The sequence below is a fragment of the Panthera pardus genome, unplaced genomic scaffold, assembly GCF_024362965.1.
Source record: "Panthera pardus isolate Hobbes unplaced genomic scaffold, ASM2436296v1 HiC_scaffold_6, whole genome shotgun sequence".
NCBI classification, from domain to species: Eukaryota; Metazoa; Chordata; class Mammalia; order Carnivora; family Felidae; genus Panthera; species Panthera pardus.
In genome coordinates, this window is record NW_026526991.1 from 116,869,729 (window position 1) to 116,893,852 (window position 24,124).

General features: G+C 41.3%; 1 protein-coding gene and 1 long non-coding RNA gene across 2 annotated transcripts in view; one reads left to right on the plus strand and one right to left on the minus strand.

Annotated features, from left to right (window-relative positions):
• APBB1IP (amyloid beta precursor protein binding family B member 1 interacting protein) overlaps positions 1–2,159 on the minus strand; it is a 104,597-nt gene extending 102,438 nt beyond the window's left edge. The window contains exon 1 of the mRNA XM_053895604.1: positions 2,029–2,159. The gene's annotated coding sequence lies outside the window, so the exon portion shown is untranslated. The remainder of the gene's footprint in view (positions 1–2,028) is intronic.
• A 588-nt stretch (positions 2,160–2,747) lies between these two features.
• Positions 2,748–9,320, plus strand: LOC109256886 (uncharacterized). Its single transcript, XR_008419642.1, has 3 exons — positions 2,748–3,002; positions 7,795–7,901; positions 8,981–9,320. It is a non-coding gene; the product is annotated as an uncharacterized LOC109256886 (long non-coding RNA).
• Positions 9,321–24,124: the final 14,804 nt, after the last annotated feature.

Genomic DNA, 24,124 nt, shown 5'->3' on the forward strand with positions numbered 1-24,124 from the left:
TTTGGACATAAAAATAATTAAAATAAGATGGAAGAGGATTAGAAGTAAACGAAAATAATAATGCTTTTGAAAGTAGGATGGTTTAAAGAAATTCAGAGTGGCATATCAAACAGACATTTATGGCAATAAATTTTATAAATAGCTCATTCTAATAATAATATGAAAATATCTAAAACTTTTTTACTATGAGTGAATAAAGGTAAAAAAAGTGGATGATTGTTATACATTCCTAGGATATAAAAATAAGAAAAAATTAATGGACACTATATATATAACCTTGTAAGTACTGTGTTTAAGATTTAAAGTAACTAAATCATTAAGTAATCCATATCACAAAGTTATATCTCTTGAGTAATAATAATTGAAGAATTTTGGAATCTAATACTGACCTGTCCAAGCTTGAGCACATCAATTCTCTACCTCAGTTTTTTCGACAGAATGGAAACCTGCCATTTTACATATAGAACAAAAATGGACTATTTTTGGAGGACCTTCTATAGAAACAAAGGGTCTCAAAACTGTTGATATTTCAGACTTTAACAAAATATGTTATCAGTATGATTTTCTCCATTCTTTTCTGTGTGATCAGCAATTCTAACTTTGCTAGTATTCTAGGCAGGACAAATTCAAAGAATTTATAGCTGTTCCCCAATTGCTATTATAATGACAGACATACTCTAGTCAAACAAATTCGCTTCCCTCTCAGGTCCAGGGAGGTTAAGGCAACTTAAGGCCAACCTTGTCTAGTTAAAGGCGGATTTGGAGCTTGAATCCAAATCTCCCAAATACCCAGAAAAAACCCACAAGCATTAGTATCGGTGTGAAATGATTATGTGTTAACAGCCTGAAGATGACATTAAATTTCTTAGACCTTTCACAACACGTTGAACAGACAGGAAATACCACCCGGAAGACATTATAGAAGATTTCTCAGTAGTTTTTTTGTTAATTTTGCTAGCCAATCTTAACTGTAAGACTACTGCAGTGAGGCCTGAGGGAAAATTGGCATTGGAGGTTCATTCCAAGGGACAAAAGCTCTCTCTTTCTGAAATTTCTGTTCAGAGGCCCAGAATTTAAAATTAGTAGTAGGTAGTAAGTACCCTTGCCTTTATTTAAACCACATTTTGCCACCAGAAATAATATCCTTGGGAGTAATCAAGTCATTCACCTTTTCTCTATGTTACTTTCCTCTGATACTGCTTTTTATTCTAATGTCCACATTTAAAGTTCTTCTTCAACAGCTTTACTCTGAGTGGCACTAGGAAACTACACATTTACCTTTCCACAATGGTATGAAAAAGAAATACCTTCCCGAAAAGACAGTAAGAGGTGCAAGGGACAAAGTCTCCTGGGGGACTCCTGGGCTAAGGTCCCCTGGATGTAAGGGCATCCCAGTTAGTTTCCTTCATGCTATAAAACGTCACTCTGGGCATTCCCCCCAAACCAAATTATGGAACTTACACCTGCTGTCCAAATCTTTCCTCTACCTTATTGTAAAATGAAAAGGACAATCACTGGTAAAGATGTTTTTAAAATGACGAAAGAATTGTCCAAAAGTTTTAAAGTACGATAACACTAAAATACATCAGACTTCGATCGTCACTCTCATTCTTGCACGACTTGCATTTAATCTAAGGTGCCCTAACATGCCCCCAGGAATTCCTCCAGAGGGGTCAAGTTGGGGCTCTGGACAGCTGAACAGGTGAGGGTTCATACGGGTTCCCCGACTATCTCTGAAGCAACTTTCTGGGCAGGAAATCAGTCAAATTGTGATGAAAGCGAACGCGGGGAAGACGAGCCCGCGCCCCAACCCCCAGCGTGGCTGGGTCAAGTACTGAAGTCGGCGGAGGGGACCCGGGGGACGCGCTCCCCTGGAGGGCCAAGCCGGGGGGAGCGCGTTCTCCCGGCCAAGGCGGGGAGCTGGGTCGGGCCCGGGAGCAGACGCGCTGGACACACAGGGTCCCGCGGCAGCCCCGAGGGTCCCGGCTGCAGCTCTCAGGGCGCTCGGACGGGGCCGGCGCCGCTTACCTCGACGGCTGCGTGGGGATTCGGCGGAGCTCGGCTGGGACTCCGCGCGGGCGGGGCGCGGGCCGGCGGCGGGGCAGCGGCGGGGCAGACGACGCGGCGCACTGGGCTCCACCCGGGCTCAGGTCCGCCGCCTCGGGGAGGAAGTGGTGTCAGCCCTGCCCTTCCCACGCAGCGCGCAGACGTGAGGCGCCCGCCGCGCCGCTTTGCATCGAGGTGCCACGAGGGCGCTCGGTTCGAGACACACAGGGAGGAGCACGGGTGGATGCAGACTCTTGAAACTCGGGGACTGCTTTTTCCAACTAATCGGGTCTGTGCCTCACTGCTACACCACACCCTCGAAAGTTGTAGTTTTTTAAATTCTGAGAAAACTTGGGCCTTCCTCCCTCATCCCGCCCCTACGCGCGTCCCCTTCCCTCCGGAGCGTTCCCTAGCGAATTGAGCCTTCTGGGTCGCTCGCTGTATTAGTGACTAAGGGATGTGGGGCCAGATGATGGCTCCAAAAAACCCGAGAACCTCATCTATTTTGCAACGGTCTTCCTGAGTGTTTACTTCAGCCCTTTCTGCGCTTCCTCTTTCGATCCTGTTGAGCAAGGCCGGATCTGCCCGCCGCGCGCAGCCCACCCGCCGGAGACGCGGCGCGTGTGTGCGGAGCGCGGGGGGCCCCGCGCGTGCGCGCCTGCCGGCCCCTCCCCGCCCCCCGCGTGAACTCCTGCCCGCCCCTCCCCGCCCCCCGGGTGCGCGCCTGCCCGCCCCTCCCCCGCACGGGTCCGCAAGGACGCAGGTCCCCGCGGGAGTCCTGGGTGGGGTGGCGGGGTTGGAGGTCGGACGTGGAAGGGCGCGCTCAGCGCAGCCCGTGTCTCAACTGTCGGATGGCAACCCTCCCCTCCCCCCAAAGCTTAAGGACACTGAGTTGGCGCAGGCGAAACTGTGAAGAAACAGGCGCTCTGACACGTTGCCGGTGGAACTCCAAAACGGTACGAACCCGGTGGCGGCGAATTTGGCAACAGCTATTTAACTTGCGTAGGCAGTTACCCTTTGATCCAGAAATCCCACTTCTAAGAATGTATCACAATGATGAAAAGAAGGATTGCATATACCCACGCCCATTCTTGGCCGCATGATTTGTAATAGCAAAGGACTGACTGGACGTAGTCCGAGATTCTTTGGGAGTGGAGCCTCCTGGGAGAAAGTGGGGAGATCCGAAAATACAGAAGTTAGAGAGTTTGTAAGTGGGATTGAATTTACCGCGTCTTCCCTATAGGGCCTTGTCTTAAAGGGCCTCCCCGCCGCCGTGTGGGGAAGGAAGGTGGTGGAGAAGACCTAAAGACATACAGATATATTAGACACACAAATCAATTAGGTAAATTAAGATAGTTCAGTCATTTATTTAATGAAAAACTATTAACTCATCTAAGAACAATAAAAATAGCTGTGAAGAAAATTCTTCCTGAGAAAGCAGGTTAATATTTACCATATTACGTAACGTAAGTATTTTGAAGGGAGTTAAAAGGTGAGAGTGATGGTAGTAGGGATGGAGCCTTATATTAACTAGGATCCTCAAGGAAGAGCTTTTTTGATAAGTGTTAGTTGAGCCAGACCTAAAAGACACGAGAGATTAATTCATGTCGATTTTGGGATGAGAATGTTCAAAGGCTCTGGGTTAGGAAGGCACTTGAGACATTGGGAAAACAGCAAGGAAGCTAGTATGGATGGAGCACAGTGACAGGGAAGCAGGTGGTATATGAGATCAAAGAGGAAATTGTGGCCAGATAATGTGTGGTCTTTCTGGCTATGGTCGGGACTTTACTCTGAGACAGGAAGCAGCCATTGGAAGGTTCTGAACATAGTACTATATTGGAAAGTCAGGTGAAGCAATGGAGTGACTTTCACAGGAGAGGAAGAGAGCAGGCAATACCTCTTTGCAAAGTCATGAAAAGGAGCAGCCAGTCAGAGGCTTGGAAGAACATTCCAGGAGAAGAAAGAGCAAGGAAAGGTCTTGAGATGGGAACATAGAAGGTTAGAAAGAGGGCCCGTGTGTCTAGCATACAGCAAAAAAAGCAGGGCATTGGTAACAGATGGGGACAGAGAGGTAAGCAGGGACCACATTAGGCAGTGGCTTGGGGTCAGCCTTGAGGACTTTGAGTTTCATTCTGATTGCAGTGGGGAGCCATTGGAAAGATTTTAGGAAGTAAGTACATGACTGGACTTTTGCTGTACGTCATCATGCTGGTTGGTGATTGGAAATGGATCGAATGGAGCAAGACAAAGGGCAGTGAGAGATCATTCAGTGGGCTGTGGCAGTAGTCCAGGTGAAAGATGATGGTGGTTTTGGTTAGTATCCTGAAGATGGGGATGATGGGAAGAGTTTGGATTCAAGATATGATTTTAGAGCAGAATCACCAATGTTTGCTGATGGGCTGCCACGGGAGTGGGAGAGTGGCAGAAGGCATTAGGAATTGAGTGTAAGCCAGTGTGACTGGAGTCCTGAGAGCTCTGGTGTGAGGCAGGGCTAGACGAAGAAAGGTCAGTAGGGAGAGACCATGTAGGACCATGTGGACCACGTGGACCATGTTGAAGGTTGTTTTCTCATCTTAAAAGCAATGAGATTGTGTTAAGAATACTTTAAGCTGGCAGGATTTATGTTTTAGGAAAATCACTTTGGCTGTAGTTTGGGGAATTGACCAGATGAAGAGAAGAATGGGTGCAGGAAGATTTCTGAGCGAGGCTGGCTGAGAGATTTACAGTGGTTTGGACTAGATTGGTGACAGTGGAAATGGAAAGAAATGGATGGACCTGAGAGATATTTATAAGGTAGTTGATAGGAGGCAGTGATGACTGGATTTGAACAGAGTGAGGAAGAGGGAGGAGCCAAGGATGACCACTAAGATGCAGACTTGGATAATGATGGATGTCATTGCCGTTCAATGAGATGAGGAACTCTGGTGGGTGCAGGGGGAGACTGGGGGAGGGGAAGATAGTGAGTTTTATTTTGAACAAGTTGAGTATGATAAACTTTTGAGACGTGTGAGTGGAGACCTCATGTAGAGAGATGTGTAAGGGGCTGATGCTCAGAGTGTGGTTTACAGTTAGAGATACACAGGTTGGCTAATCTACCCACAGGTGGCCATTGATGAGATAGATGGCTTAGGAGTAAGATGAGAAAAAGACCTTATGCTAAGCTTTAAGGAATGTCATCATCAAAGTAGAGGAAGTTGAGCCTGAAAAGGAGACAGAGGGAGAGCTCTGATGGGGTGGGAGGCAAACCAGGAGAAGGTGGTGTTGAGGAATTCACAACAGTGGGAGTGTGCAGCCATGTCTCGGGCTGTTAAGAGTAATATAAGATGAAGATCAACACGTGCCCATTAACTTGAGCTATATTAACGATCACAGAGATGTATTATTTTAAATGTTTATTTATTTTGAGAGAGAGAGAGAGAGCTGGGGGGGGCGCAGAGAGAGAGGGAGAGAATCCCAAGCAGGCTCCATACTGCCACTGCAGAGCCCCAGGCAGGGCCTGATCGCACAAACTGTAAGATCACGACCTGAGCTGAAATCAGGAGTCAGGCGCTCAACCAATTGAGCCACCCAGGCACCCCACAGAGACCTATTTTTAATAGCATGTTGGGGCTGGAGGCCAGATGGGCTAAGGAGTGAATAGGTGAGCAAAATAACCCTTCTGAGTAGTTTGCCTGTAAAGAGGAGAAGGATAGGGAGGTAGAGAGTCAGGCATGTGAAATTGAGGAAGATTTTATTTTATTTTTTTAAATGGTTTTCAAGTAGGAAGAAACCAGATGAGATTGAAGGATTAAATATTAAAGAGAGAGTAGAAATGATGGATGGTGAAAAGTTTTCAAGTTCTTTTTTTCTTTGTAATTGAAATATAGTTTATAATATTATATTAGTTTCAAGTGTACAACATAGTGATTTGACAATTATATACATTATGAATGCTCACCATGGTAAGTGTAGTTGCCCTCATTACCATATGAAATTATTGCTATATTATTGACTATATTCTCCATGCTGTACTTTTCATCCCTGTGACTTATTTAATTTATAACTGAAAGTTTGTACCTCTTAATTCCCCTCACTGATTTTGCCTGACCCCCCAACCTCCTCATCTCTGGCAACCACCAGTTTGTTCTCTGAATTTGTGAGTCTGTTTCTGTTTTTTGTTTGTTCATTTGTTTTGTTTTTTAGATTCCACATATAAGGGAAACCATATGATAATTGTCTTTCTCTATTGGACTTATTTTACTTAGCATAATACCATCTATGTCCATCTGTGTTGTTACAAATGGCAAGACTTCATTCTATTATATATATACACTGTATCTTCTTTATTCATTTATCTATTGATGGACACTTAGGTTGTTTCCGTATCTTGGTTATTGTAAATCATGCTGCAATAAACATAGGGGTGCATATATCTTTTCAAATTAGTGTTTACTTTTTCAGCTGGTAAATACCCAGAAGTAGAATTACTAGATCATATGGTATTTCTTTTTTTAATTTTTTGATGAACCATCATACTGTTTTCCAGAGTGGTTGCACCAGTTTACCTTTCCACCAACAGTTCACAAGGGTACCTCTTCTCCACATCCTCACCAAACTTGTTATACCTCCTCTTTTTGATGCTAGCCATTCTGACAGGTGTGAGGGGATATGTTATTGTAGTTTTGATTTGCATTTTCCTGATGATTAGTGATGTTGAACATCTTTTCATGTGTCTGTTGGCCATCTGTGATTCAGGTCCTCTGCCAATTTTTTAACTGCATTATTTGTTTTGTTGGTGTTGAGTTGTATGAGTTCTTATATATTTTGGATATTAATCCTTTATCATATATATCGTTTGTAAATATATTCTTCCATTCAGTAGCGTGCCTTTTGGTTTTGTTGATGGTTTCCTTCACTGTGCAAAAGCTTTTAGTTTGGTATAGTTCCAATAGTTTATTTTTGCTTTTGTTTCCCTTGCCTGAGGAAACAGATCCAGAAAAGTATTGCTATGGCCAATATCCAAGAGTTTACTCCATGTGTCTTCTAGGAATTTTATGTTTCAGGCTTCACATTTATGTCTTTAATCTATTTTGAGTTTATTTTTGTGTATGGTATGGGGCTATCTAGTTTCCCCACCACCATTTCCTGAAGAAACTACCTTTTCCTCATTGTATATTCTTGGGTCTTTAAATAAAGAGAAATAAGATTTTCTGTATTTTACCAGAGGAAGAAAGGTGGGTTTAGAGTAGACAAGGAATTTCTTATTTTTGATAGCTGTGAGATAAGGAAGTTCTCATTTAAAGCCTCTATTGTCTTTTATATGGTAAGAAGAAAAGTAGAGCCTTCTGCTGGGAGTGTGATAGTAGGGACTATCATAGACTATCATAGATTTGGGGAACTGGAGAAAGTGTGACAAGGTCATTGCAGAAAATGTGACTAGAAAAATTTAATGAGATTTCCAGGCAGCCCGAGAATCTATTTGAAATCGGCGATGATGGTGGAAGCAATCTGGTCAGTCGTGTGACTCTCCTGCAAAGCTAGGTTCCCTGGGTTTGGAGAAAGTTTAGCTGCCATGGGAGTAGCTAGCTGAACAGGCCAGCTGGAAGGAAAGGTTATTGTGGTCAGAAGGTAGGCGGATTGAATTTTCCTTCTGGAGATATCGACATTATTATGGGTGCTGACAATGTCCAGAATGTGACCATGGGCCTGGGTGGCTGATGTGACCAATGAAATGAGAGAGAGACCAAAGGATTATGTATATCTTCCCAGGTAACCGTTTAAGTCATCCAGGATTAGGGTGGCCCATAACTTACTGCTGAGACTGAGCCACTTCTGAGAGTACCAGAATGTTAACTGGGTGAGAAAGCAAGAAACAGGTAATGATTCATGACTCTTCCAAACAAACAGAATGATGCTATGATTTAAAGTCATTTTAAAGGAAGACTGGGAGTCAGGTGTCAGAGCAGGGCTGACTGGGATTTGTGGAGATGACAGATCTGAAGAGGTGGACAGAGTAGTTTCCCCAAACGGCACGTCTCAAAAGAAGTTAGTTTGCTTTTTGCTTTCTTTTGTTTTGAATAAAAGGAGGAGCCACTAAAGGTCTGCCCACGGCAATGGGGACAATGGGCAACAGCAAAGTCACCTTCTGAGCTTAAGGTACATGGAGTGTGAAGAATAAACGATTTTTCCTTGAGAAAGCTGCAATGGACATGGTGTCCTCCAGGCAGAGTTAAAGTTCCAGGACAGAGGAGTGCACCAGGAATAGCCTCATGATACAGGAGTGGCAGTGAGAGAGTTTGGGATATGGGAGAGACAAGGGCTGAGTGAATCACAGGCAGGGAAGAACACAATGTCATGAGACGGTGGTGTGGGAGAAAGTCCCCTGGTGACTTCTTCTTTGTGGAGGGACCAGTGGAGCAGTCTTCCTGGAGTATCTCTGAGGACCGTGGGTAGTGGCTAGACAACGTGGGCTCTGGCACCGTGGAGGAACACAGTTAAAGTTTAAGCTGAGTTGGATTTTAACTGTGTCTTACTACCTTACTCTTTCGGCATGTTTCCTCCTGGCCAAAGAGCATCTACCTTCTGACAAGGGACCTGTGTTGAGCTGAATTAAGATTTCTGCTACTTTGGGGGTGGGGAGTGGGAAGGTATTTTTTTTCTTTTGGTTTAGCACTTCATAAAGTTTTGCCAGTTCATTTTATTTGGATTGCCCTTAATTGTAGGGAATATTTGCCTCTGATTTAAATACACAACTTTAATGCCATCTGCAATGGACTGTGTTTTCCAAAGAAGGCCATGACCGTATCTCTCTTACCCATCAGAAAGTGGAGTCCCTTTCTCTCCCTCCCCCTTGAATGTGGGTGGACTCTGTGACTGCTTTGGCCAACAGAAGACAGCAAAGTGATGGTGGACTTAGCACTTATTGGCCAGCAGCATCTCTTCCTGCCTCCTTTAGCCCTGAACACTCATGAAGGAGGCTACTCCATCAGAGAGAGAGACCACATGAAGGAGCACTGAGGCATCAGCCATGAGGTGAAGATGCCATCTTGGACACCCAGCCCCATCAAACCTTCAGAAGATCCCAGCCCCAGTTCTTATCCAAATGCAGGTACACCAGAGAGCATGGAGAACCACCCAGATGCATCAACCCACAGATTCCTGAGAGATCATGATAAATAGCTGTATCAAGCCTCTAAGTCCTGGTTTGTGCTCAAGGCTTCTTGGGGACCTCTGTGTCTCCTATTTGTGTCGTAGTAAAGCTTTGTGCTTTGACTTTTAAAATATAAACATAAAAACAATAACTGTTTGTGGTTTCTATTTTAACCAGTATACTATTATTAATTATATGTTTTGTATATAGCATATGTATTTTCTCTTGCCTGTTAACAAAATGTTCCCTCTGTCTGACCTCTGACCCTCTACTTGTCCTTTGGCCACTGTTCTCAGATATTCCTTTCCTTCCACACCCTGGTGATAGTGGGAGGAGCACCAGAAAGGCTGGATGGAAGAATAGCAGCAGGAGAAGGGTAGGGAAGAAAAGAGAGAGCCCAAGAAGGCTTGGGAGAGGATTTTTGGTGGGTAGCTGAGAGCAAAACAATGAGAAAGATATTTTGGGGACATTGCTGGGTATGAGAGAGGTAGAGAGTGAGAAGAAAGAGAGGAAAGGAGTTTTAAGACATGTGGACTTGATGTAAAAAGAAACTTGGCTGATGGTTTCTTTGCATTGACAGTGCACAGAGGCTATGCCCATGGGAGCCCAGTGGTAGGTTACTTAATAAGCATTAACATCTTTGAAATACTGAGATATATATGCATACACTGTATCTTCCCAGTGTATGTGTCTGTAAAGCAGTGATCCTTGCTACCCAATATCACTGAGTAAAAGTATAAAAGAAATGGAGGTTGTTTGATTTGCAAGGAACGAAATCTATTCAAACTGGCTGAAGCCAAAATAAGCTCTTGGAGAGAAGCTCTGGTAGCTCATTGAACTCAGACAGGAAGTATAGCCGGGCTGCTTGAAGGGTGATACTAAGAAGTAGAGGTAGACCAGGAAGTCTCTACTTTATTTTTTCTTTAAAAATTTTTTTTTATTGTGATAAAATAAACAAGACATAAATTTATCATCTTAACCATTTTCAAATGTACAGTTCAGTGATGTTAAATACATGAATAATGTTGTTCAGCCACCACCACCATCCACTCCATAGCTCTTTTCATCTTTTTTTTTTTTTTTTAATTTTTTTTTTCAACGTTTTTTATTTATTTTTGGGACAGAGAGAGACAGAGCATGAACGGGGGAGGGGCAGAGAGAGAGGGAGACACAGAATCGGAAACAGGCTCCAGGCTCCGAGCCATCAGCCCAGAGCCTGACGCGGGGCTCAAACTCACGGACCGCGAGATCGTGACCTGGCTGAAGTCGGACACTTAACCGACTGCGCCACCCAGGCGCCCCTCATCTTTTTTTTTTTAAACATTTATTTATTATTGAGAGACAGAGAGACACAGAGCGTGAGCAGGGTAGGGGTAGAGAGAGGGGGAGACATAGAATCCGAAGTAGGCTCCAGGCTCCGAGCTGTCAGCACAGAGCACGATGAGGGGCTCGAACTCACAAACTGCAAGATCATGACCTGAGCTGAAGTCATTGGCCCAACCAACTGAGCCACCCAGGGGCCCCGCTCTTTTCATCTTTTAAAACTGAAACTCCACACCCATGAACACTAACTCCCCTGTTCTCCCCTCCCCCAGCCCTGGATAACCCATCATTCTGCATTCTGCCTGTTTTTCAGTATTCCATGTAAGTGGAATCATATAGTATTGGTCTTTTTAAAACTGGCTTATTTTACTTAGCATAATATACTTAAGTTTCATTCAGGTTATAGCTTAAGTCTCATTTGCCTTGCTTTTTAAAGCTGAATGATATTCCATATTATATATATGTGTGTGTGTGTGTGTGTGTGTGTGTGTGTGTGTGTGTGTGTGTATACACACACACACACATTTTTGCTTATTCATTCTTTCACTGATGGACCCTTGGGTTGCTTCCGTGTTTTAGCTATTGTGAATAATGCAAATATCTCTTCAAGTCCTTGCTTTCAGTTCTTTGGGTATATACCCGAAGTGGAATTGCTGGGTCATATGGTAATTTTATTTTTAATTTTTTGAAGAACTGCCATACTTTTTCCACAGTGGCTGTATAATTTTACATTCCCATCACCAGTGCATAAGGTTTTGATTTTTCCACATCTTCACCAAAGCTTATTTTCTGTTTTTGTTTTCTTTTTTGATAGTAGCCATCTTAATGGGTATCTTACCGTGGTTTTGATTTTCATTTCTCTAATGATTACTGATGTTAAACATTATTTCATGTGCTTATTGGCTATTTGTATATCTTCTTTGGAGAAATGTCTATTAAGTCCTTTGCCCATTTTTTAATTGGTTGGTTTGTTTGTATATTCTGGATATTAATTCTTTATTAGATATATGATTTGCAAGTATTTTCTCCCATTTTATGAGCTGTCTTTTTACTCTGTGGATATTGTCTTTTGATACACAAATTAAAAAAAATTTTTTTAATGTTTATTTATTTTAGAGTGAGAGCATGAGCAGGGGAGGGGCAGAGAGAGAGGGAGACATAGAATCTGAAGCAGGCTCCAGGCTTTGAGCTGTCAGCACAGAGCCCAACATGGGGCTCGAACCCATGAACCACGAGATCACAACCTGAGCCAAAGTCAGACACTTAACTGACTGAACCACCCAGGCGCCCAAGATACACAAAACTGTTAAGTTTTTGTGAAGTCCAATACATCTGTTTTTAATTTGGTTGCATTTTATTGGTGTCATGGCTAAGAAATCATTGCTAAATCGAGTGTCCTGAAGATTCTGAGCTATGCTTTCTTCTAAAGTTTCATGGTTTTGGGTCTTCCATTGAAGTCTTTGATACATTTTGAATTAATTTTTTAACAGTTTAATTTATTTTTAGAGAGAGAGACAGCATGCAAGTGGCAGGGGGGCAGAGTGAGAGAGAGAATCTTAAGCAGGTTCCATGCTCAGCATGGAGCCCAAAGCAGGGCTCGGTCCCATGACCTGATCATGACCTGAGCTGAAGTCAAGAGTCAGATGCTCAACCAACTGAGCCACCCAGGTACCCCTTGAGTTAATTTTTGTATATGTTGTTGGGTAAAGGTCCAATTTTATCTTTTTATATGTGGTTATCCATCTTTCCCAGCACCATTTGTTGAAGAGACTGTCTACCCATTGTATGGTTTTGGCAGCTTTGTCCAAAATCATTTCACCATATATGTGTGACTTTATTTCTGGCCTCTCTATTCTCTTCCATTGCTCTACATGTCAGTCTTTATGCTAGTACTACACTGTTTGATTACTGTAGCTTTGTAGTAAGTTTTGAAATCAGAAAGTGTGGGTCCTCCAGCTTTGTTCTTTTTTAAGATTGTTTTGTCTATTCAGGGTCCCTTGGGAATACATATGAATTTTAGGATGGGGTTTCCTATTTCTGCAAAAATGCCATTGAGATTTTGATCCAGATTGTACTGGATCTGTAGATTGCTTTGGGTAATATTGACATTTTAACAATATTAAGTCTTCCAATCCATGAACGTGGGATGTGTTTCCATTTAGTTATGTCTTCTATAATTTCTTTAAGCAATGTTTTGTGGTTTTCATTGTATAAGTCTTTCAACTCTTTGCTTAAATTAATTCCTAAATACTTTATTCTTTTTTATGCTATTGTAAATGGAATTGTTTCCATAATTTTCTTTTCAGATGGTGTGTAGAAATGCAACTGATTTTTGCATGTTAACTTTGTATCCTGCTACTTTGCTGAATTCATTTGTTCTAACAGTTTTTGTTTGTTTGTTTGTTTGTTTGTTTGTTTTGGTGTGGAATCTTTAGGGTTTTCTATAGAGGAGATCTTATCATTTGCAAACAGAGATAATTTTACTTTTTCCTTTCCAATTAGGATTCCTTTTATTTCTTTTTTGTGCCCAGTTGTTCTGGCTAGAAGTTCTAATATTATGTTGAATAAAAGTAGTGAGAGTGTACATCCCTGTCTTGTTCTTAATCCTAGAGGAAAACAATTTCAGTCTAACACCATTGAGTGTGATATTTGCTATGGGTTTTCAGATATGGCTGTTACTAGGTTGAGATAGTTTCCTTCTATTACTGATTTCTTAAGAATTTTTATCATGACAGGATGTTGAATTTTGTCAAGTGCTTTTTCTCTACCCATTGAAATGATCATGTGATTTTCTTTCCCTTTATTCTGTTTATGTGGTATATTATATTGATTGATTTTCATATGCTGAACCACCCTTGCATTCCAGGGATAAATTGCACTTGGTCATGGTGTTTAATCCTTCCAACATGCTGCTGAATTTTGTTTGCTAGTGTTTTGTTGAGGATTTCATTTCTCTTTTTGTGCTCATATGATTTATGTCTAATATTCTCCACCTAACTCCTTTTTTTCCTCTTTTGCTGCAAATTAACTTTTTTGCTATAGGTCAAACATGGCCACTGCCTTGGAGCAGATCTCATGGACTCCAGACTCTGAGATAGAGATTTCTGTGCAGAAAATTTGTTGCAAATGATCTCAGGAACAATGCTTGCAAAGGAGTGAAGGAAGAAGGATGGAGACGGAGAAGTTTGGCTATGATATATTGGCAATAGAAGCTTTAGCCAATTCTACAGAGAGCTTTAAGAATGGGAGGCAGGACCTTTGCTTGCCCCTTATTAACCAGCCATTGGATGCTGGCTGTCTCTGGGGAGGAGGCTGTGCCCTTAGACAGAATGTCTCCCTTTGGTCAAGGACAGTTTCTGGAGAGGGACTCAAGTATAAACAGTCAGCAGCTACCACTGCTATAAAGGAGACATTGAACCTGGGGCATCCATTCAGCTACCTAGTCCAGATTGACGTTCTGTCACATCTCAAACACCAACTGGGACTGAAGAGAGTTATTATGTTCCATTTTCAAATTCCTGGGAGCTAGAATCTGATTGGCCATAGGTATCTTATGATCAGCTCTGGCTCTGGAAGTGAATTTTTATGAGGTATATTATCTCCTAGGTACTGATATGTTTGCTGATATCCAACTATCAAAACAATTGTAATTTGTCTTTGAATGTAAATGCAAATTAGTAAAGATTTGGTAGTCTCTAAAGCAAATATTATTTGCTTAACATTTTTGTGGAAGAGCAGTTATGATTTTGTTGAAATAGTGGCAAACATTTAGATAAATATGATTCTAAAAGTCAGTGTTTGTACAGGGAGGGATGTGTGGGTGGAGAGGTCATGTAAAAAATAAGAAACATCCAAACCCACATTTATCCAGAAGACAGACTGAATAATTACCTTTTAACAGCATTTTTGTTTACCATCTCTACAGTTTTACCTTTTCCAGAATGTTCTATACATGAAATAATACAGTGTATAGCCTCTTCAGATTGGCTTTATTCACATAGCAGTATGCATTTAAATTGATCCAAGTCTTTGTGTGGCTTCACAGCACATTCCTTTTGTCACTAAAAGGTATTCTATTGGATAGTTAGACTGCAGTTTGTTTATCCATTCACCAAGGACATCTTGATTGGTCCCAATTTTTGGCGATTATGAATAAAACCGCTTTGAACATTCACATGCAGAATTTTGTATGGACATAAATTTTCAAAGCAGTTGGCTAAATTCCTAGGAGCATGATTTCTGGCTCATATAGTAAGGCTGTGTTTAGCTTTGTGTGAAACTGCCAAACCATCCTCCAAAGTGATGGTACCATTTTGTATACCCATCAACAATAAATGAGAGCTCCTATTGTTCTTCATCCTCACCAGCAAATGGCATTGTCAGTTGTTTTGGATTTTAGCCATTTTAATAGGTATGTGGTGGTATCTCACTGTCATTTTGATTTGCATTTCCCTAATGACAAATGATGTTGTGCATCTCTTAATATGCTTACTTATTATATACATATCTTTTTTTGTGTGAGGTGTTGTATCTATCCAGGAGAAATAAAAGCAGGGGTCTCTGGGTGGCTCAGCTGGCCAAGTAAGCATCCAACTCTTGATTTCGGCTCAGGTCAGGATCTCACTTTTTGTGGGATAGAGCCCTGCCTCCGGCTCTACACTGACAGCAGGGAGCCTGCTTGGGGTTCTTTCTCTCTCTGCCCCTCCCCTTTCTCTGTTCACACTTCTGTGCTCTCGCTCTCTCTCTTTCAAAATAAATAAATAAACATTAAAAAAAGCATTTGTCCACCGGAAGACCTGTTACATGAATGTTCATAGCAGCTTTGTTTGTAATAGCCCAAAATTGAAAACAAATGAAATGTTCATCATAGGTGAATGGGGAAACCAATTACACCATGGAATACTATTCTCCAAAAAAAAAAAAAAAAAAAAAAAGGAAGAAACTACAGATACATACAGATACACCCAATAAGGTGGATGAATCTCAAAATAATTATGCTGAGTGACAAAAGCCATATTAAATAAAGAATGCATGTTGTTTGATCTCATCTAGATAAAATTCTTGAAAATTCACACTAATCTGTCCTGAGTGAAAGCACTGAGAAGGGGAGGGAAGAGGGAAAAAAGAAGGATGGGGGAGACACAGGAAACTTTTAGGAGTCACGAACATGTATATAATCTTGATTTTAATGATGGTTTCCATTTAGTGTGTACATATGTCAAAACTGATCAAATAGTATACTTTAAATATATGCAGCTTATGTCGATTGTACCTCAGTAGAGCTACAAAAAAATTCTTTGCACCTTGGACTATTCTTTAATTCATGACTGCAAAAATGTAATTAAAAACATATATTAAATTTTAATTAAAATCTTATTCATCAAAATAAGGGAAAATTTAAATTGTAAATATTAATATTTATAACAAATATTGATAGATAAGGAAGGATCACTGCTTTAGACTTTTTAAAGCTGAACATTTTATTGTTGGAAGCCTTGATCTAAAATACAAATAAAAGAGAGAGAGAACATAAAATTGTATGGGAAGAAATTGGAAATCAAATACTACAAATGTTTTGGAAGCTCTGTGAAATACCATAGGCTACAACAAGCTTCTGGATATTGCAGAGCCTTACATGTACTTCAGGAAGGTGATAAAATAATAGTAGATGTGTTTCTACAGCAAAGAGGGTTTTGTGCCAGGACTGAACACTGAAAAAAAAGCATATGACTTAAGAAACACTGGTGTTACATATTTTTAAAGTTTAGAGCACAAAATTTACTACAGGTCTTTTTCATCCAAATTAAGTTCTTTTATCTTCCTTTTTGCTAGATCCATTTGGCTCCTGGTAATAGAAGCCAAAACACACAAACTTCTCAGACTATCTAGCAAAACTCTATTTCAAGTTACTTTTTGTAAGCAGTATAAGATAGAGCTTGGATTATTTGCCGCTGTATGTCTTGCCTCCCTGAACTGTCGTTCTTTGTTTACATAAAATTTAAACTTGCCTTTGTACTTAGGATAAAATCTAAACTCTTTGACAATATCATTAAGACTTTATAAGATCTGGGGCACTTGGGTGGCTCAGTTGGATAAGTATCCAGCTCTTGCTATGGACTCAAGTCATGATCTCTTGGTCATGAGATCAAGCCCTGCATCAGGCTCCATGCTGAACATGGAACCTGCTTGGGATTCTCTCTCTCTCTCTCTCTCTCTCTCTCTCTCTCTCTCCCTCCCTCCCTCCCTCCCTCCCTCCCCTCCTTTTCCCTCTCCACCCCCCTGCTTGCGCGCGCACACACACACACACACACACATTCTCTCTCTCTCTCTCTCTAAATAAATAAATAAACTTAAAAAAATACTCTTGTTTTAAAAAAGGGAAAAAAAAAGATTTTATAAGATCTGCAGCCAAGCCCACTTCTCCAACTTCATCTTAGAGTTGTCTGTCCCCATAGAAAACTAAGTTCAAGGCATATTGTCTTCCTCTTTGTTCTTGAAAATTGAAAACTGTTCTTTGCTGCCAGGAATGCACGTCTGGTTCTTTGAATGACATCTTCTTGTCCTTTTAGTCTGAACTTTATGATGACGTGTTGCCTTTGTTAAGTAAGCTCCACGAAGATCTGGAGAAGTAGCTGAAGTGTGAAGAAAGGGGCACCAAGGGAACTTAGGCTCCATTTCTCCTAGCATATCTTCTTAGACTGGTGCCTTTTCTAAGAGTAGTGTGCACAGGCTGAACCTGCGAGCAGACTGTGAAACATAAGGTCAGAAGATATTTTTTTTCAATATTCTCACCCTATCCACAACTGTAAAATGAGGCCAATAATGTTTTCCTGTTTGAATTGCAGGGTTGGTGTTCAGAGAGCATATGCAAGATTGCTTTGAAAGCTGTAAATAGACACAGATGTTACTAAATTCAGGTTAATGTGGTCTCCACACTAGTGGTGCCTTCCCTTGTGAATTCTGCCAAGGACGAAGTCAGCTCAATGTGCTTTGAGAAGAAGCCCTCGGTAGGCATTTCATTGCCTATTCTGGGACCTCAACAGATTCTGCACTCCACTACTGCTCCTGTAGCAATCCTCAGACACCATTTTTTTTTCAATCAATACAGCAAAAAATATATTTTAAGTGGGAACCTTTTCTCCTTTCCTCCTCCATTCTCTTTCTCCCTTACCTTTCTGCTCTCCCTCTGTCCCTCCCATCTTCCCTTACTTCTCATCTTTGTCAATTGAAGAAGGAATCTGGTCAAACTGAAAAGTTCTATATGAACAAATGAATTTGAAGCTCAGTAAAATACATGGCAGAAGGTGCTGGTGTAATCAAATGACAAAGCAGAGTTGCTAAGACCCCACAAAATCTCTCAACTACTTCTAGTTTTCTTTGCTTTATCCAGTTTTAAATCCTGTGATCTCAGATAAAAGTATATAAAATAATTCATTGTTGGGAATTTAAATTTCTAATTAGATCCATATCAAAATTATGTCCCCACTTTTTAATTGTAACTCATTCTTAGTGAGGGACAAAGACCATACTGTCTCCTGAGCCATGCTTACAATCAGTCAGTGAGGCAATTGGTAAAACCACTGTTTCTGTCTACAGTTCTCTTTAATTTCAGTTCCCATCCTTATCTCAACTGATTCCAAGTTTTTCTTATTATTATTTTTAAAAGTACTGTTACTCAAATTTTTTCCTTTATTTTTTCCTTTTGCATGATGATATGACTTTCTTTCATTTGAATCTTGTGATGCTAATCCCAGCAAACTCCCAAGGACAGGGTCACACAGTCTGGGTCCCCTGGCAGTCTTCCCCTTCAGTTTATGGAAACTCTCTTGGTTGAAAGCTCTCCGTCCTGTCTTTACCATTCTGGGCACACAGGAGAAACGCTTGGCTACTTTCCATATCATGCTGGGTAAAGATTCTGCACCAATTCCAGTGTGTGAGGGGAGTGTTCCCCACACCAACATGCAATTCTAGGACACTAACTGCCCCTCCCCCACAACTTCAGATGCCAGTCTCATGTGGGATTCTGACTCATCAGCTAGAGATTGGAAGTTCCTACAACCCCCTCCTTGGGTTTGATTAATTTGCTGAGGCAGCTCACGGAACTCAGGAAACCAGTTTACTCCCCAGATTACTGTTTATTATGAAAGGATGTGACTCCGGAACAGCCAGATGGAAGAGATGTGTACAGGGCACGGTATGGGGAAAGGTCACCGAGTTTCCATGTTCCCTCTGAGGGCACTATTCTTCCTAAACTGCCATGTGTTCACCAACCTGGAACTTCTTTGAACCCTGTCTTTTTGGGTTTTTTTTTATGGAGGCTTCATTCCATAGGCACGATCAATTAAATCATTGGCCATTGGTGGTTGATTCCAACCTCTAGCCCCTCCCCCCTCCCCAGAAATCGGTCCCACCCCTCTCTTCATGGTTGGTTCCCCTGGCAGCCAGCCTCCATTTTTGGGTGCTTTCCAAGTCACTTTGTTAACATAAACCCAGTTATGGTGGAAAGGGGCTTGTTATGAGTAACAAGACACCCATTTCACATTTATGACTCTGAAGTAATTTGAGGAACTGGACAAGAGACCAAATATTACAACAGAAGATACTCCCATTGCTCTTACTGCTCAGGAAATTCCAAGGCTTTTAGGAGCTCTGTGCCAGGAATCAGGACAAAGACCAAAATTATATTTCTTATTACAAATCACAACATTACGCTGGGGCTCAGGGTTGGTGAGAGGCATGTTTTGACCCATCTTCTTTGGCTTGCCATGCAACTATTTTTAGTTTCCCAGTTGTGGGGGTTTGGGGGGAACACTGGCTCCTTCCAAAGGCAAGCAGGTTGGAATCAGGGTATAGGTCCACCTGAATCAGGACTTTTATTTTTGCAGACTTGGCTGAAAGGCTGGGCAACCCATTCCAACTGCCTTCTCTGTTCCTCCCAGACTCTGTCTTCCCACCCAAGCTTTGTCTCATTGGAAGCTGGAAATGCAAGTGGGAAAAATGAATTCTGCTCAATCACATACTATTTCAAATCTATTTTTCTTACATTTTGTGTTATAGACCATCACTAGGCTCCAATATCCATTGTCTTCTTATATAATATGGAATTTTGGAAAATGTGTCCAGCCTCCCCTGAAGCTACTTGCAGCCATGTGAGTAAATTTTGGCTCACGAGGGAGAAGTGAAAGTATTATTTTGGACTTTTGAGAAGCTCCCTTAAGATGTGTCTTCATTCATATCCTCCTCCCTGTTGCTTAAAATGCAAACCTTGGAGAGGCTCTCTTGGACCATGAGATGACCTTGAATATAGAAGCCACACACTAAGGATGGCAGAACAGCAACTTAGGAGGTGCCTGGGTGTTTGAGGGTTTTGTGGAGCAGCTGCATTAGTCCTAGACTATCTACTTCTAGATAGTTATTTCATGTGGGAATAAGCCCTGTGTGAGTAAGCCCCCAATTTTAAGATCTCTGTTGCATTAGTGTACAAGGCTGCCATAACACAATACCAAGGATGGGTGGCTTAAATAACAGAAATTTATTTTCTCACAGTTCTGGAGGCAAGAAGTCCAAGATCAAAGTGCCAGAAATTCAGCTTATGGTGAGGCCTCTCTTACTGGTTTGCAGATGTCCATCTTCTTTCTGTGTCCTCACATGGGCTCTTCTCGGTACACATGTAGAGAGAGGGAAGGGGAAAGAGGAGGAGGGGGAGGAAAGGAGGTAATCTTTGGTGTCTCTTCCTCTTCTGATAAAGACACCTGTTCTATTGAATTAGAGCCCACCCTTATGTAACCTTCATTTAACCTCATATAACCTGCAATTACCTCCTTATAGGCCTTATCTCCAAATACAGTCACAATGAGGGCTTTAATATATGAAATGGGGGGACCAGTCCATAACACACACAGAAAAATGATTCCTATCTAATATGCCCAGCAACCTTCACTTTTGGGGTTTAAGAGCAAAGAATTGGCTTAAATTTTCTTATATATATTCTTATTTTTTTTTCTTATATACATTCATATGTTTCTGACACTGGGAGCTTGATGCCTGAAATTTCCAAGCCACAAATAAGATACTTTGTCCTCTAGATTTGCTGAAACAGCCCTGCCCTACAGACCCTCTTGCTCATGCATGGATGTCTGGGCTGAGAAGTGGGTAAGATCAGGAAAGTATCTAGTTACAGGGAAGTATATGTGGAGGTGGAATTCTGGTGAATATTATCTGGACACACTACCATGCACTTCACCTTTTCTCAGTGGGACCTCCACCGTGGAGTCAGAATGGCCTCTTTAATGGTCTAATTTGACCAGGCCACTCTTCCTTCAAAATTAGGGTACATTTGATCTCATCTGTATCTATCCAGACATTTTGATTTAGGGATATTTTAGCATGGCCTAAAAAAAAAATTATTAAAGTTTCAACTTTTTTTTATTACTAAGTAGTGTATGAAACAGATATCCTCACTGCATGCCTGAATTTTCCAACTCTAAGATTCTGCACCCTGGAGTGGGGGTTGGGGATGGTGTAGAGAGGGGAGGTGAGAATGAGGGGGGATCATGGATCAAAACAAAAAGACTGGGTGGATGAAGATGGACTGGGGTTCGGTGCCACTTGGAAACATGGAGCCATAGATAGTTCCTTACTCATTCACTTAAATCAATCTGGCAGAGGATTTGCTTTGTTCTCTGAGAATTAGATGCTGCTGGTCAGCAGACTCCCCAGTTTCTCTGTTAATGTTTCAATGAGTGTAGGCAGTTACTTATGATAAGTATTATACTTTGGTTAATAATGGGACTGTATTGAGTTGAACAGTGTCCCCTCAAATTTGTGTGTACTAGAACCTCAGAATATGACCTTATTTGGATCTTTGAAGATGTAGTCAAGTTAAAACAAGGTCATACAGGAACAGGTTGAGTCTTAAAATACAATGGCTGGTACCCTCATGAGAAAAGGGAGATTTGGATAGACATAGAGGACACACAAGGGAAGTGGCCATGTAATGACAGAGGCAGAGATGGGAGTGATGCAGCTATAAATCAAGGAATGCCATGCACTGATTACTGGTGAGCACCAGAAATTAGGAAGAGGCAGGGAAGGATTCTTCCTGAGGGCCTTCAGAGGGAGCATGGCCCTGCTCACACCCTGATCTTGAGACATCGGTTTTTCAGAACTGTGAGAGAATACATTTCTATCATTTTAAGCCATCCAGATTGTGGTCATTTGCTACGACAGCTCTGGGAAGCCACTATAGGCACTTTTTCTTTTAAACTCTAGAGAACAAACACATCTGCCTTTTAAAGTTGTAATTGTGCTGATCTTATTTGATTGGGAATATATTAGGCATTAGTCTAATCCATCTGAAACCATCTAATAATAGTTTTGAAAGGTCTTGGAGACAAATTGAAGTCTAATTATATTGTTATGTAATTTATGAATTGTGGAGGTAATACAGGCTCATAAAAATTCAAGGAAATCAAGGGCGCCTAGGTGGCTCAGTGGGTTAAGCATCCAATTCTTGATTTTGGCTCAGGTCATGATGTCATGGTTTTGTGAGTTTGAGCCCTGTGAGCTGACTGCACACAAGCTGCTTATGATTCTGTCTGTCTGTCTGTCTCTCTCTCTGTCCCTCCCCCACTCATTCTCTCTCTGTCTCTCTCAAAATAAATAAAATTTTAAAAATATTTTAGGGGAAAAACTGAGAGCTTTCCCCCTAAGGTCAGAAACAAGACAGGGATGTCCACTCTAGCCACTGTTATTCAACATAGTATTGGAAGTCTTAACCTCTGCAATCAGACAACACAAAGAAATAAAAGGCATCCAAATCAGCCAGGAGGAGGCCAAACTTACACTCTTCGCAGATGACATGATACTCTATATGGAAAACCCCAAAGATTCCACCAAAAGACTGCTAGAACTGATCCATGAATTCAGCAATTTTGCAGGATATAAAATCAATGCACAGAAATCAGTTGCATTCCTATACACCAACAATGAAGTGACAGAAAGAAATCAAGGAATCTATCCCATTTACAGTTGCACCAAGACCATAAAATACCTAGGAATAAATCAAACCAAAGAGGTGACAAATCTATACACTGAAAACTATAGAAAGCTTATGAAAGAAATTGAAAGAAGACACAAAGAAATGGCAAGAGATTCCATGCTCCTGGATAGGAAGAACAAATATTGTTAAAATGTCGATACTACCCAAAGCAATTTACATATTCAATGCAATCCCTATCAAAGTAACACCAGCGTTCTTCACAGAGCTAGAACAAATAATCCTAAAATTTGTATGGAACCAGAAAAGACCCCGAATAGCCAAAGCAATCTTGAAAAAGAAAACCAAAGCAGGAGGCATCACAATCCCAGACTTCAAACTATACTACAAAGCTGTAATCATCAAGACAGTATGCTACTGAATAGACACTCAGATCAGTGAGTGAATAGGCACAAGAATAGACACTCAGATCAGTGAACAGAATAGAGAACTCAGAAATGGACCCACAAATGTATGGCCAGCTAATCTTTGACAAAGCAGGAAAGAATATCCAGCAGAATAAAGACAGTCTCTTCAGCAAGTGGTGCTGGGAAAACTGGACAGTGACATGCAGAAGAGTGAACCTGGACCACTTCTTTACACCATACACAAAAATAAACTCAACATGGATGAAAGACCTAAATGTAAGAAAGGAAGCCATCAAAATCCTTGAGAAGAAAGCAGGCAAAAACCTTCTTGATCTTGCCCGCAGCAACTTCTTACTCAACACGTCTCCGGAGTCCAGGGAAACAAAAGTAAAAATGAACCACTGGGACCTCATCAAAATAAAAAGCTTTTGCACAGCGAAGGAAACAATCAGCACAACTAAAAGGCAACTGACAGAATGGGAGAAGATATTTGCAAATGACATATCAGATAAAGGGTTAGTATCCAAAATCTACAAAGAACTTATCAAACTCAACACCCAAAAAACAAATAATCCAGTGAAGAAATGGGCAAAAGACATGAATAGACATTTCTCCAAAGAAGACATCAGGATGGCCAACCAACTCATAAAAAAAATGCTCCACATCACTCATCACCAGGGAAATACAAATCAAAACCACATTGAGATACCACCTTACACCTGTCAGAATGGCTAACATTAACAACTCAGGCAACAACAGATGTTGGCGAGGATGCAGAGAAAGAGGATCTCTTTTGCATTGTTGGTGGCAATGCAAGCTGGTACAGCCACTCTGGAAAACAGTATGGAGGTTCCTCAAAAAACTAAAAATAGAACTACCCTACGACCCAGCAATGGCACTACTAGGCATTTATCCAAGGGATACAGGTGTGCTGTTTCAAAGGGACACATGCACCCCCATGTTTATAGCAGCACTATCAACAATAGCCAAAGTATGGAAAGAGCACAAATGTCCACCGAAGGATGAATGGATAAAGAAGATGTGGTATATATATACAATGGATTATTACTCGACAATCAAAAAGAATGAAATCTTGCCATTTGCAACTACGTGGATGGAACTGGAGGGTATTATGCTAAGTGAAATTAGTCAGAGAAAGACAAAAATCCTATGACTTCACTCATATGAGGACTTTAAGAGACAAAACAGATGAACATAAGG